Below are 15,676 nucleotides of genomic sequence, written 5' to 3' on the forward strand. Positions count from 1 at the left end.
CTCTCTAGCTAACTCTGGTTTATCCATTATTAGAGCAATGAGATAAGCACTTAGTATAGATCTTTTATATAATTCAATTGTAACGAAAAAAGTCTTAATATCTCCTATACCAATTTTAGCGCATGTTTTGTTTCATGATACATGTAAATAATAACCTGTATATAAATAATTTACTCCTCCTTATTTGAAACATTTTGTAAGATTCTTTAGAGAGTTATAAATTTTTCTTGTTAAATCTATAAACACTATATACAGATTCTTTTATTTATACCTAAACCTTTGCATTAGACACTTCAACAATTATATAGCTTCCATTTTTTAATTACCAAACATGCAACTAAATTGACTTTTAGACACCTTGCTTTTTAACTGTTGCTTAATCACCATCTCGAAAAATTTCAGTGTAGTTCATTAGCTTGATTCTTTATTCTTGTAAATGGGCACTTACTTACTCCTCCACTAATTTAAAGATTAAATTGAATAATTTTGTTAATCACAAAAATGCTTTCGTCTCTCATGCATTTCCATGCCTATATTAGAATATTATCCATTCTAATTGCTTTTCCATTCTTTGTATTTTTATGGTTGCTTTTTCATGAATAATTTTTACACATTTAATCATCTAATAACAATAAAACAACATTTTTTATCAGGCATCATTTTCAGTTGTTAATTTTAAAATTTTCAAAAACAATATTATCAAACGAATATTTAGTTTCTAATTTTTAACAGGAAACAGAAACAAACATAAACCAAACAGGAAAAAGAATACGAGACATGAAAAAGAAAAAATGTTTCTGTACCCACTTGTTTTTAATAAGAAAATGGAAAGTAAAATGATTTAAAGATAATTTTATCTTGATTAGAATTATTTTAAGAGTCGGGGAGAGACATTGACAGAAGATGAATTGAAAACACAGTAGATAAGGGCATACTGGAAGGGAGGTGGAGACCTACTGAGGTTAGGACTACGCCCCATTTTGCATTTAATAGAAGTTTTCCTTTTATGTTTTTCTAATAATTAAAAGAAAGTGTTATTGATACATCATGGGTTACACCTTAGATTAAAAATGGTGAAGCAGCATGAGCAGATGAGACGCGAGGAATATTTTTGTCATTTATGATGCATTGTGTAGCCCAAACTGTATCTCAAAAAATATCAATTACATGGTCCATAACTAAATTCCCTTCAAATTTTGATGGCGAAAAACAAGAACTGGTCTGAAATAAGTAAAGTTGGTGTTGGGTTGACTTGAACTGAATCATTGTGATAGGGATTGATTTATCTTGTTCTACTTATCATGATAGTTTAGATGATAGAGTTATGTTTGATTCATGGATTAAAATCATATTTTAATATTAAAATCGTATTTTGATTTTAAAGATTTGATTTAGATTAGGACTTTGTTTTCTTGTTATTTTGATTTGTTTCTGTTTTAGATGATAGATATTATAGGATTTGAATTGAAATCATATTAGATAGGTTCCTAAACATACTATTGGCCTATGAATAAGGTGTGCTGCAGTTTATCACAAAGAGTTGTTTCCCCACTATTTTTGGGATCTTTTTTCTTATGTTTTATAGACAAAGCTAAACAATCCATCTATTGTCGAGTCGATTTTGTTCAACCCTTTAACGGGGTGAACATCACCCTCACAAAAATTGTGAGGGTGAAAAAGCAACGGAACGACAACTAATTAATTCAGGCCGTTTCGTTGCTTTTTTCACCCTCACAGTTTTGTGAGGGTGATGTTCACCCCGTTAAAGGGGTGAACAAAATTGCACTCTCTATTGTCATATTTTATTGGAATACCCTCTCCCAAAAAAATAATATAAAACAAATTTTGCCTTTTCTATATAATGATGAATAATTTATCATATTTTCAAAAAGGTAGAAAGTCCTCATTGATGATTGGGTCGACTTGAATTGAGTTGTTGTGATAGGGATTTATCTTGATTTGATTTATAATGATTATTTAGATGATAGAGTTATATTTCATTTATATATTAGAATTATAGGCCAAATACATATTTTAGTCCCTTCATTTGCATGTTTTCTCCTTTAGACACTTGAACTTTTTGTTGTTTTAAGTACACCCCGAAACTATGCAATTTCACGTCAATTGCATCTTTGAATTTTTTGTTGTTTTAATTATACTCTTGAACTATACAATTTTTAGTCAATTGTATAATTCAAAACTGTGGAGAACAATGAATTCAAGGTGTAATTAAAATAATAAAAAGTTTAAAAGTGCAATTAATTCAAAATTATAAGTTCAGGGGTATAATTAAAATAACAAAAAATTTGAATATCTAAATAAAAAAAAAAACGTGTAAGCATAGGAGTTTAAAATATATATTTTGCCTAAAAATCATATTTTGATATTTTTTCGTATTTTGATTTAAAAGATTTGATTTAGATTAGGATTTATTTTGTTTTCTTGTTATCTTGATTTGTTTCCGTTAGAGTATTATAGCTGTTTTAGTTTTTAAATTGGATTAATATTAAAATTTAAATTCGTAATCACACTATATTTAGGTTAAGTTTTTGCCTATAAATAAAGGCTTATTATGTAACTTTTATTCAGTTCTCATTATTGATACGTTGGTACTAATTTCCTCTCCGAGCCATTCTTCCTCTTCTCTTCTTCTCCTTTGTATTTACTTCTCTCTTTTCAAGATTCCTATTCTTCTTCTTCTTTCTAATCTCCTGTTTCTTCTCAACTTTCTTCAATTTTCCTTGTTGTCCCGCATCAGGTTGTCAAGTAGTTTAGAGTAGTGGCTACTGGTCAAGTCTAGGGATTGATTTTTCTTTTTTTGATTTATCAATATTATTCAGATGATAGAGCTATATTTAAAATCATATTTTGATATGTTTTCCTATTTTGATTTCGAAGATTAGATTTAGAGTAGGATGTATTTTGTTTTCTTGTTATTTTGATTTGTTTCTATGTTTAGAGGATTGTAGATATTATCGGATTTGGACTGGAATCATATTCTGATGTAACTTTTTATTCAGTTCTTGATTGTTGATACGTTGATATTAATTTCCTCTCTTTCCTATTCAATCTCTCCTCTTCTTCTCTATTGGATTTGCTTCTTTTCAAGGTTCTTCCTTCTTCTTCTTCTTCTTCTTCCTATTCTCCTCTTTTTTCTCAACGTTCTGCAATTTCTTGCTGTCCCGCATCAGGTTGTTAGAGTAATATATAGACTGATTATCAAGTCCCTTCGAGCAGTGGCGACTGGTAGCATTTTAGAGGTTCACAAAGTAGAGAAAACAAAATTTTGAGTGTTAGGCATTTTGGGTGTGGAAATTTTCTGGAGGGGCTCAGAGAATATTTTTCAGTTTATATGAGTGGGTTATAAAAAAAAAAAAAAGGCTTTTGTGGGTTTAAATTAACAAGAGAAGTTACATTTTTCTTGTTCTGTATCTTGTTCTTGTATGTTAAAGGATTGGTAAGTTGTCTTTATGGACGTAGACCTATTATGTGTTCTTATTCTTTTTTCTCTAAATTTTGTATTTTATGGTGCGCTGCAGTTTATTCCAAACACTTGTTTCCCCAATATTTTTGGGATCTTTTTCCTATGTTTTATGGACAAAGCCAAACAATCCATCACTTGTCATATTTTATTAGAGTTCCCCCTCCCCAAAAAAATAAAAAACTAACTCTTCCCTGTCTATATAATGATGAATATATCATATCCTTGGAAAGGGAGGAAACCCTCATTGATGATTGAATTGAATTGAGTTGTTGCGATAGTGATTTATCCTGATTTGATTTATCATATGATTATTTAGATGATAGAGTTATATTTGATTTATGTATTAGAATCATATTTTGATATTTTTTTCTATTTTGATTTTAAAGATTAGATTTAGGATTTATTTTGTTTTCTTGTTATCTTGATTTGTGTCCATTTTTAGAGTATTATTGCTATTATAGGATTTAACTTGGAATAATAATATAAGAATTTAGTTTTCTAATCATACTATAGTTAGGTTTAGTTTTTGCCTATAAATAAAGGCTTATGATGTAACTTTTTATTCAGTTCTTGATTACTGAATACATTGGTATGAATTTCCTCTCTTGTCTATTCTTGCTCCTCTCTTCTTCCCTTTTGGACTTACTTCTCTTTTCAAGATTCCTATTCTTCTTTTTCTTCCTAATATCCTCTTTCTTCTCAACTTTCTGCAATTTTCCTTGCTGTCCCGCATCCATGCTGTCAAGTAATATACAGGTTGATTGTCAGAGATTTGTGATAGGAAAAAAGATATGATGAGTTGATAAAGAAGACCAAATTAATCTCTGGGAACAAGTTAAGCGATCATTACTATATTGTCAGTTACCTTGGTAATACACAATTTGTTGACAAGTCAGACTGGGATCCGCCTAGGATATCTTCAGTTCAATTGGCTGCTGCTACTACTGCTTCAGCTCGTATTCACATGTATAAGTTCATTAAGAGACCAGACTGTTATTATACCGATACTGACTCTGCAGTTCTAGGAAGTCCACTACCAGATGATGAAATTTCTAGTGAATTGGGTAAGTTTAAGCTGGAGTACTTTGTAAGTAAAGGTATTTTCCTGTCACCCAAAACTTATTCCTTAAAAACTCATAAAGATAATATATTATAATAGGGTTTGGCTAAAGACTTCGTTGGTGCTGAATGGTTTGTGGTTCAATATGCCAATAAGTCGCTTAGGGTAGTGGCTACTGGTAAAGTCTTAGAGGGCTATAAATTTAACATTTTACAGGTTCACAAAGTAGAGAGAAATTTTGAGTGTTAGGTGTTTTGGGTATGGAAATTTTCAAGGGCTTTGGGAAACACCTTGTGTGCTTCTGGTATTTCTCGTGGGTGAGAGAATATTTTTCAGTTTATGAGTGGGGTATACAAAAGATTGTGTTTTTGGGTTTAAATTAACTCAAAAAATTTCGTTTTATTGTATTGTACTTTGTTCTTGTATGGTAAAGTGGTCTTCCTTTATGGATGTAGGTCTATTATGTGTAATTCTTCTTTTCTAAATGTTGTATTTTGTTGTATGTTGCAGTTGTTTTCCCCACTATTTTGGGATCTTTTCCCCCATGTTTTATAGACTTAAGCCAAACAATCCATCACTGCATCATTTTTTTATAAAACAAACTTGGCATGAACTGTATAATGATGAATAGTTCATCATATTTCTGGAAAGGGAGGAAGTCGATCTGATTGAACATTTATGCACACTTCCCACTCGTATATTTTCTTTGACATATTGTCTAGAAATTCTTTTATATACTTGTGAGTATGGAAACATTTGACTACAGCATTCAACTATGTTTATTAATTTGGCACAGTACACGCACAACTGCTAAGAATAATGGTTTGGCATAGCACAAAATGTTGCTCCATACAGCAAACCAATTGACGCCGGCATACTGAGGTCCCAACATCACGGGACTAGTTTGATTGATCCATGTATGTTGGTTTAAATTTATGAAAGATGGAATGCGTCTTCTTTTTGCAGCAGAGCAGCAATGAAAGTATTATCATTGTGATGAATTTGTTGATAATCTGCTTTACCAGAAATCAGTGTAGGAAATGCAAAAGGTCATGGATGGTTTGTTTTACTGGCCATCAATTCATAAGCCCAATAATGCAACTGGATTAGTAGTTTCTATTTCCAGGATTGTAAAGTTGGATAGGTGGCCCTACAAGATAAAACAAAATAAGAAATAAAATCATACCTAATAAGATTAGAATGATGCCTATTGAAGATAAAATGTTAAATTTGTGATTTAGATGGTTTGGATACGTAAGAAAAAAGACTAATAGATGCAAGTCATGCAACTGTAAGGTGGGTGGATGAAAGAGGGAGTTTGTGGCAAAAGTGGGAGAAGAAGATCAAAACAAACTTAGTGAAAAACCTTTTTAACATGACACATGATATAATAGCTTTACAAAGGATATGGCCGTGAATAAAGATGGTTGGAGGTCTAGAACTCGTGTAGCCAATCCAAAATAGTGGGATTAAGGCTTGTGATTGTTGTTGTAGGTATGATACAGGACAACAGTTAAAGGTTATTGTGAAGAAGGCATCCTACCACTCAGGTTCTTATTCTGCAACTCAATTAACACACTAACCGCAGTAGTTCAGATGCTACCTCACAGGGTTTTATTCTGTTTCTCAATCCTTACCAGAAGATTGCAATTAAGTTCCATTTCATTAAGGATTTTAATCTCCCTTATGAAATACCATCTTCAGGTTTGGGAGAAAGTTTTTGTACCCTCAGGAGTGTAACACAAACCAAAACAGGTTGCAGGAGACACTAATTCTAGCCTCACAAAATGCACCGGTATAAAAGTTTTTTGGCCGCTTAGGAACTGTTCTATAACAACCTGTTTCACGACCTCTTTGCGAACATGCTTGTGATACTCGGGCGACCCATACATCTGGTCTGAGAGAGCACAAAACTGCCAAAAGAAAAAGAGAATTGAATTAACATCTAATTAAACAATAGTCACTACATAACTGCACAAACCTGACGATTGTCTATAACACCAATTATTACAAAACAGCACAAACCTGTCAATTGCCATCCTCAGAGACCTTCACTTCATACAAACTATAAACATTTAATCTGGAAAAAGAGAGAAAAGGAAACCTTATTTTAAGAAAAAGAGCCAAGATTATTATAACCACAATGATACACAGCTACCTCACTAGGTTCTAGCACTTAGAACAGGAGCTATAACTTCAAGTAAAGGAAATTACAAAAAAAAAAAAAAAAACTTCAAGTAAAGGAAGCATGAAACTGTGGTTCCTTCAGCACTGTTAGGCACAGTCATTGTGAAGCTTTGGGCTCTTGAACAATTGCATCAAAAAGATAAGAACAAACACAGATGCATTGAACAGAAATAATATATCTTTCTGAAACAGGCATATTTGCATGAGCATATGTTTATCACACCCACACCGAGGGGGAGTGAGTCGAGGGGTTATATTCTCTACACAAACCCCTCTTCCCCAAGGAGCTGATTTGGTAACTTCGACTTCATAGGTAACATTTGACGAAGAATAGTGATCTTGAGGAACTGAAAGTAGTCTTGAAAACAAATTATTAATGACACCTACATGCCCAACCCTTGCTGTATATTCATAGACTAACAAGATCTGACATGATTTGGAGGTAATAATTTAACGAAGAATGACTGACAAGATCTCACATTATTTATACGTAACAATTGGCAGATTAGAAAATATGTCTTTTCTATAATTGAAGCCTCTTAAGTAAACTATCTATTGAGTAATATTCAGGAGGAGTGGGTTAGGAATAGATAATATTTTTATTCAAGTTTGGAAGTGCCTGGGCGATGTAGGTCTGGTTTGGTCAACAAGACTATTGAATAAAATTCAAGAACTAAGAACCAGACTAGATATTGGAGGAAAAGTCATATAATAACTTTATATAGAAACAAGAGAAATATACATCTGAGCAATTAACAAAATCCAAGATGATAAGGACGAAAAATTTCAGAAAACCAATTTCAGTTTAATAAGCAATTCGTCAATTGAGGAGCCTAATAGGAAGGTATAAAGAGAAGAAAGATTTCATATGGTTCGAACATTCTTGGAAGAAACCTATATTAAGGTTCCTTAGGAATTAACATGAAAGAATTTGCACAGAACGCGCGCGCGCACACAAAGGAACATATGTATGTTGAAGTGATAAAAGATTTATGGAGCCACAACAATAGTGATGGAAGCCATAAAGGAAATCAATGCATTAAGCCCTCATCATTTTCATTAATTATTTATGGATGAAACAAGTACCATGATATATACTCTTTACTAATGTTTATTGTTTTAGTGGATTAACGAAGTATGGTAAATGCTATAAAATATAACTTTGGAGCAACAACCAAGAACAAAGAGGGTTCTACGTAAATAAGACTAACTAGAAGCGCAACCAATTGAATAAGGCACTGAATATTCAGAGGCCAGCTGGGGAGGGTCAGCCGTCCACTTATCCCCTCATGGGAAGAAATTTTTTTGTCATTTGAGGACACAATGGAAGAACGTCCACCATCACTACAAGGCAACCCTTCAGACAAATACAAAGAAAACTGAATATATCGCTTAACTGAAAAACATAAGTATTAATGGTGTGGTAGTCAGTACAAAGTACAGAAAGTGAATAACTTTATACTTGTGTCAACATACATAAGGAAGAAGAATTCATATAGTGGAGTAAATAAATCAATCTCTAGGTGGCATGTGCAATTGATATTAAATAAAGCAAAATGCAGTGAAAGAGTATTAGTCCATGATACTAAATAATATTGTGACTCTCCCAACTCCAAGTCTAAATCTATCCCAAAAGAGTGGGGGCAATAGAGAGTTACCTCTAACCTTTATTGTTGGCAATCTCCCAATCTCTTGTAAAACAGCAGCCACCAAATTGTACAGCCCATCCTTTTTTAGAAACATTTGACAACATGCTAATTTTGTAACTTTTTTGAGTCTTTAATGTTCTAAGATTTCAGAATTTATTTATAGGAGAGGGTTACATTCTTTGATGCACCATTTTTTGCAGAAAAAAGACAGCTTCAAGACCCTATTAGTTTAGAGCTTAGCTAAAAATATGATGTGATTTAAATCTTATTTTCAGAAACTAAAAGGAATATGCATTACATACAAAAGCTCTAGCAATAAAGTAAAACTTTGCAACTAACACATATGAGACATAACTCTGCATCTACCGTTGGTGATTCAAACTAGCATCATTCAGATTGGGGATGAATGAATTTATTCTTGGGATATGCTGACAATTTTCAGAAATACCAACATTAGTAGAACATTTACTAGAGGTCATTCCAAAACTGAAAACCTCTAGTAAAACTATAAGAGAACTACAGATTCTTTTTTATGCAATTAGTACACATAGCTTGCTATGAAGGATAAACCATCCCAAAAGTCTTGTTTTACATCAACACCTCACAAGCAGAGTTTGGGTGTCAGTATGCCAAATGATGCTTATTTCACGAATACCATCAAATTCCAAGATAGCAGCATTCTTGACCTCCAAGCATAACTTGCAATAGTTTGAGGCCTTGGGGTTCTTTATAATATTCAATTAGCAAATAAACTAAAGCATCCAATGATGGATAAATAGGACAAAATATGCACATCAAAAGCAAAGGATGATGGCCTCCATTTGCATGCCCAACAAATCAAGAATCACTTGCCACAATTTTAGTACACAACCTCTTACATTATAGTCATAACTCATCCAAAAATAATGTTTTATTTCGTATAAGCTAGGGAAACATAAACTTGTTTACATTAATCATCAGGCCAATTACAATTATGTAATAATAAATAGTATTTGAATACCAACTGTATTCCTTGGTTAAAGAGTTGATAGCTTTAACCCAGGACCCAGGAGCAAAGTTGTTATGTGAAGGCACGGGCACCATAAAAGAACTTAGTTGACATAAGTGAAGGCTATGAAAATTGGAAAAGAAAAATACAACAAATTTCTTCTGCCACCCGGCCAAAAACAAAATTGAAAAAAACACTTGAGGAGTATGTGCAAACATTGTATCTGAAACCGGGATTGGATTTAAACATTCAGTAACAAGAATAGCATCTGCCGTGGATTTTAGTTTAATAAAGCATGAAAAGGCCACTTTCGGTAAAGTGAAAAACAGATTTCTCATATTCATTTTACTTTTCCCTTTTATGTCAATTACTTTGGTAGTTAAAGGTTAACTTTATAAAATGATAATATCTAAGCTTTACGACTGATGGACGCTTCTATAATGTGTTATATTGTGTAGGGAACAGAAACCCATTGGACTTCAATTACTGATAACAAATTGTTGAATTTTCTAAACTGTCATAAGCACTTGTATCTAACCAGGTAAGAGATTTGCATCTATCATATGTCTCCTTATGCATATAATTTGAGTTTGTGACTGCATCATGGATAAGATGGTCATCCTTTTGTATCACATTCATGTGTCACTGCTAGAATCTCCTTGCAAGAAATTAGATAGTTGATCAGTACACTGCCGACGATCTTTATGTTAAACTTGCTTTTGAGTTTTTTGGCAGGGTGTTATGGTGACTGGTCTTGTGGTATGGTGCTTTCCCATGTTTCATTAGCTTATATTAAATTTAGGAGGATCTCAGTAAAGTTCGTAGCATGGTTCTCACATATTTAACAAAGTAATGATACTAAAACGGTTCCACACGTACAACAGTTGTAGATAATACCACCCTAGAAAGTCGCTCTTTGTAATTCTATTCATTTATGATCAGCATGTTTTTCATGGCCAAGTTGGGCATGCTCAAAACGTGACATGAACTTGAAATTGGTGTCACCTTCATTACAGTGTCAAGAAATCCATATACGGTAAGTAGTAATTACTTGAGTGAAGCTTATTATTGCACTTGGCTCTGACTTTTCTTTGGTTCCTCTTCATCACTTGAAGAAGCTCGAGGTTGTGTGAAGTTAAATCATGAGAACTGGAACTGAGAGCATGGGTGAATGTTCTAGCTCAACTTCATTAAGCAGTCAACAGGATGTTGACGATGACAGGGTGATTGCTATTGTACTGTCTGACGAGTATGCAAAATTAGATGCTAAATTTTATTGAAGTTAAATATTGTGTTGAGAATGCAGAGCTGTGGTTGAGTTTTTGGTCAGGGGTGCATTACAATTCACTTTATGACATCCAAGGTTTGTTGTTATGCTTTTGCAAGTTGAAGGAAATAAAAGAAAAGAAAAGCGAGGGGTGGAGAATACTGAATGATAGAAATGTGTTGTTTTGTGTTGCAGAGGCTCCCATACACCAGCATAAGCAGAAGAGGAAGCACTGGTTGTTTTAGCTGGAGGATAAACAAATATTCTTCACTTTGTCTCACATCGACACATGGAGATTACTTCTTGTATGTTACTGCAACTATATCAAGTGTACGTACATATGTGGAAACTATACACAATGTAGCAACATGAACAAGTATCCTCCAGCTAAAACAACCAGTGCTTCCTCTTCTGCTTATGCTGGTGTATGGGAGCCTCTGCAACAAAAAACAACACATTTCTATCATTCAGTATTCTCCACCCCTCTCTTTTCTTTTCTTTTATTTCCTTCAACTTGTAAAAGCATAACAGCAAACCTTGGATGTCATAAAGTGAATTGTAATGCAACTCCGACCACAGCTCTGCATTGTCAACACAATATTTAACTTCAATAAAATTTTGCATTTAATTTCGCATGCTCTTCAGACAGTACAACAAAAATCATCCCGTCATCATCAACATCCTGTTGACTGCTTAATGAAGTTGAGCTAGAACATTCACCCATGCTCTCAGTTCCAGTTCTCATGATGTAACTTCACACAACCTCGAGCTTCTTCAAGTGATGAAGAGAAACCAAAGAAGAGTCAGAATCAAGTGCAATAATAAGCTTCACTCAAGTAATTACTACTTACCGTATACGGATTTCTTGACACTGTAATGAAGGTGACACCAATTTCAAGTTCATGTCACGTTATGAGCATGCCCAACTTGGCCATGAAAAACATGCTGATCAATGAATAGAACTACAGAGAGAAACTTCCCAGGGGGCGGCATTATCTACAACTGTTGATTTTGTGGGAATTGTTTTAGTATTGTTTACATTGTTAAATATGTGAAAACCATCTTATGAACTTTACTGAGATCCTCCTAAATTTGATGCAAGTTAGTGCAACATGAGAGAGCACCATAACAGGAGTCAAGTCATGATGACACCCTGAGAAAAGAGAAACTGAAACTGAAAAACAATTTTAACATAAAGAGGTCTGCATTGTCCTGGTCAAGTATCTAATTTCTTGCCAAGAGACTCAATAAGTAAAACAAAAACATAAATAGAAAGACAACCATCATATCCTTTATGCAGTCACAAATCCAAATCATATGCAGAAAGAGACATACAAGAGAAAATCTATTACCTTGTTAGATAAAATTGTTTATGACAGTTGAAAAAAAAAATCAACAATTTTTTACTAGACTGGATCACAATGTCCCGGGATAAATGAGAGAAAAATTAAAGCAGAAGCAGCCTACCCTACCCTTGCAACAAAGTGAAAACAATCCTGTAAGGGCATGGGCGATTAAGCCATGAAGAAAGGATGCCAAAAGAAGAAATCAATATTAAGAGACACGGGTATCACCCAGACTATTTCATGAGACTGGTGAATGATTAAATTCAGCATAAACTTCCACTCCAGGAATTTCAGTGTCTCAGCTGATCACACTTGGTCAACATGACCCTTTGCAAGACAGTGAAATTTAGGCAAGGGTAACGTCATCTTATGTCGAAGACTAGGATTTTTTACTGCAAAATGATTTGCCAAAACATCAAGAGATCTTATATGTATAAATTTTTATGCATAAGTGATCCCCCTGTGAAATTTAACCTACATGTAACTCAAGAGAAGTTACATTTTTATTGTGCTGTATTTTGTTCTTGTATGGTAAAGTGGTCTTCCTTTATGGTCGTAGGTCCATTATGTGTAATTCTTTTTTTTTTTTCTAAATGTTGTATTTTATGGGGTGCTGCAGTTGTTTCCCCACTATTCTGGGATCTTTTACCCCCGTGTTCTATAGACTTGACGCCAAACAATCCATCACTGTATCATTTTGTTTATTGGAATCGCCCCCCCCCCCCCCCCCCCCCAACAAAAAACCGACCTAAAACAAACTTGGCATGGACTGTATAATGATGAATAGTTTATCATATTTCTGGAAAGGGAGGAAGTCGATCTGATTGAACATTTATGCACACTTGCCACTCCTATATTTTCTGACATATTGTCTAGAAATTCTTTTACGTGCTTGGGAGTATGGAAACATTTGACTACAGTATTCAACTCTTTTTATTAATTTTTATTAATTTATGTGTTTATTTTAAGTTAATATGCTCCCTGCTGTTGATTTAACTAGCTCATAGAAATGATGGGGATAAGTTGGCACTGAACTGTAGTTGCTTATAGTTCCACCACAAAGGGGCTTTAAGCACTAGCAGTTCCCATTCTCTGTTGTGACTTGGACACCCCAATTGGGTAATATATATATATTTTTTTGTTTTTAAAAAAAGGTAATTTAGTAATACCTTTTAGAAGAAATAAGTTGGTTTGGAGAGCCTTAATTTGAATATCTGCACACTTGCAGTAGTGTTCATTATGTTTGCTGATTACTTGGTACATTTGTCTGTTCTGTTTTCAGAAGAATAGATTTTTCATTTGCAAGAGCTTTTTACAACAGAAGAATGCATGAAAAAAAATTATTTTAAATTGGGCCTAGACAATGGCTTGTGAATCGTTTTCTGTTTGCCTACATTCTTGAGAAGATTTTTGCCAGTAGTGAAAATATTACTCAGGAGGGTTCTTGAAACGAAAAGCTGTGAAAGAATCGTAGTCTCCCCCTGTTTTAGCATTTTTATGTCAGTGATGATCAGATTGTCAAGACATTGAACTTCACAAATAGATTGATTGTCCTGTAAAATACTCAATCTTGAATGTAATTGTTGCTCTTATTTGATCAAAAGATAGAACTTGGGCACTTTAGTTCGTGGATTACTGATAGATCTATTCATTGCATATTCCGGATGATAATTGCTAATAAATTAAATTTTGCTGTGAAGATATATGTCTTTTGACTTGAGATTACCGTCCTTGTGTGGTTTTTCGTCACTCGTGCTCTCGATTTCAACAGAAAAGGTAAATCGCAAGCGAACCTTTTACCCTTGCCTACACCGAGTATCGAACTCATGACCTATTGATGCTAACCCCAACGTATCACTTGCCCGCCACTTAAGTTATACCTTGGGGGCGAAGATATATGCCTTTTGACCTGCATTGAGGGATGCTTATTTCTTTGAAATTAGTCTGCAACATCAAGCACCCAAACGACCCTAAGTGGTTGTAAATAACTCTAAAATCCCTCTCTCTCATGTATGTATACAGACAACAATAATTCATGGGTTCTCATCTCGTTCTGCTGGTTCATCTCGACGAATTTTATTAAACATTGTGTACATGATGTAGAGCTGTGGTTGAGTTTTTGGTTTGAGGTGCATTACAATTCTCCCTTTTTGTGTTTTCAAGACATTCTCTTATTTTTTACACTGCATCTTTTAAATATCAACACCCAAGGGTCCAGAGCCCCCTTCTTTCTTTGTATTTGATATTACATGGCCCAGGAGGTCAATTCCTAATAGGCCCACAATAAGATAAAGCCCGCGAGTTCAGAAGTCTGTCGAAAAAAGGATTTTGGAGACCCTTTCCAATAGATCCACGAAGGAGGTTCTGAGAGACTCTCTTGTTGGGCATTCCATTGATACTTAATACAAATTATAATTTGCAAGATATTTTTTTTAAAAGTTGGAACAAATAATTTTAAGATTCAAGAGAACTTGTCATATGTCATTTACTGCCTTTATAAATAAGGGGTGACCCTTTCTCTTCAAGTACGTAAAAAATATTATATAATATATATATATTTTTTTTTACTTTCGATAGATCTAATTTAGGCATCGGAGGGCTCATGCGAAAGACACCCTGCACCCTTTGACCAACTTTTTTTTTTTACAAGTCTTCCGAAAACTAAAGACTCTCCTATAGCTATAAATTTATTATTGGAAGCAAGATTATCACTTTTAAGTATAATATCGTTGGTCTATATTTTATGGATTAGTGTGCAAAAATTTGTTGAGAGACTAATCAAGCAGAGTTTGGAAGCTCCTTCATTACTAGAGAGAAGTAGAATTCATTCAAGAAGTGTTAATATAAATTCATTTATTCTTTTTAGGAGCTCCTTATGCGAGTTATGCAAAGTTGCATCAACTTATCATCGAAAAATGTTCTCTAATTAACGGTTTGTAATCATCACTAACCTTAATTTTAATGGTAGCCGGTATCGTCATGTGGTGTGCTGCTAATGATCTGTAACTGTAACCATGATGATCATCTTCATCCTTCCTGCATACAGCATGAATATTGTCAAGGACCCGGGTGGGTGGGTTGTGATCATATCTTTCTAATGTTCATTAAGCATGCACAATTAATTAAGAGAGGGAGCTTCCTTAACAAAGTCCGTGTGTCTTTGTAATGGCGACTATGGGTGGCTCTCTGAAATATGTTCCCATGCACGTGGGCAGGATCCAAGAGCCGATTTGTAAGAGATTTAATCCAAAGTTCAAACGAGTATTATTCTACAACTGATTACAAGAAGAACTAAAAATCCGGGGAGAATATTGTCTTGATTACAGTTTTATAAGTTCATCAATTCTATTTGATCGTATTTTACATTAATGTCGAGTTTTTTAAAGGTTTTTTTTCACCCTCGTAAGTTGTTGCTCCCCATGCAACCATCGATGCGGTTGCCAAGAGTCGTCTGGGTCTGGCAAGAAAATAGAAACAATACGAACACTTATTTTCTTGCTTTCCTTTCTCTCAAAAGTTTCCAAAATCTTGAAACGAAATCAAATAAATGCTATTTTTTGTTTCTTTTTCGAAATAATGAAAGAAAAAAACAGTAAACTGAAAGTAGTGAAGTGAATCATAACAGGATCTTCAAGGCTGATAAAAATTAAATTAAACAAAAAAACAAGCTTTTATTGCTGCATTAATTATTTGTA

The 15,676-nt window shown here is 33.8% G+C and overlaps 1 long non-coding RNA gene across 1 annotated transcript; it reads right to left on the bottom strand.

The window, feature by feature from the left end:
- Window positions 1–3,632: 3,632 nt before the first annotated feature.
- LOC127793490 (uncharacterized) lies at window positions 3,633–15,135 on the bottom strand. The gene is made up of 4 exons (XR_008021433.1): window positions 14,933–15,135; window positions 6,570–6,624; window positions 4,350–6,457; window positions 3,633–4,222 (listed from the first exon to the last, which is right to left on the bottom strand). It is a non-coding gene; the product is annotated as an uncharacterized LOC127793490 (long non-coding RNA).
- Between the last annotated feature and the right edge of the window lie 541 nt (window positions 15,136–15,676).

This window comes from Diospyros lotus, unplaced genomic scaffold (assembly GCF_014633365.1).
Source record: "Diospyros lotus cultivar Yz01 unplaced genomic scaffold, ASM1463336v1 tig00010963_1, whole genome shotgun sequence".
Lineage (NCBI taxonomy): Eukaryota > Viridiplantae > Streptophyta > Magnoliopsida > Ericales > Ebenaceae > Diospyros > Diospyros lotus.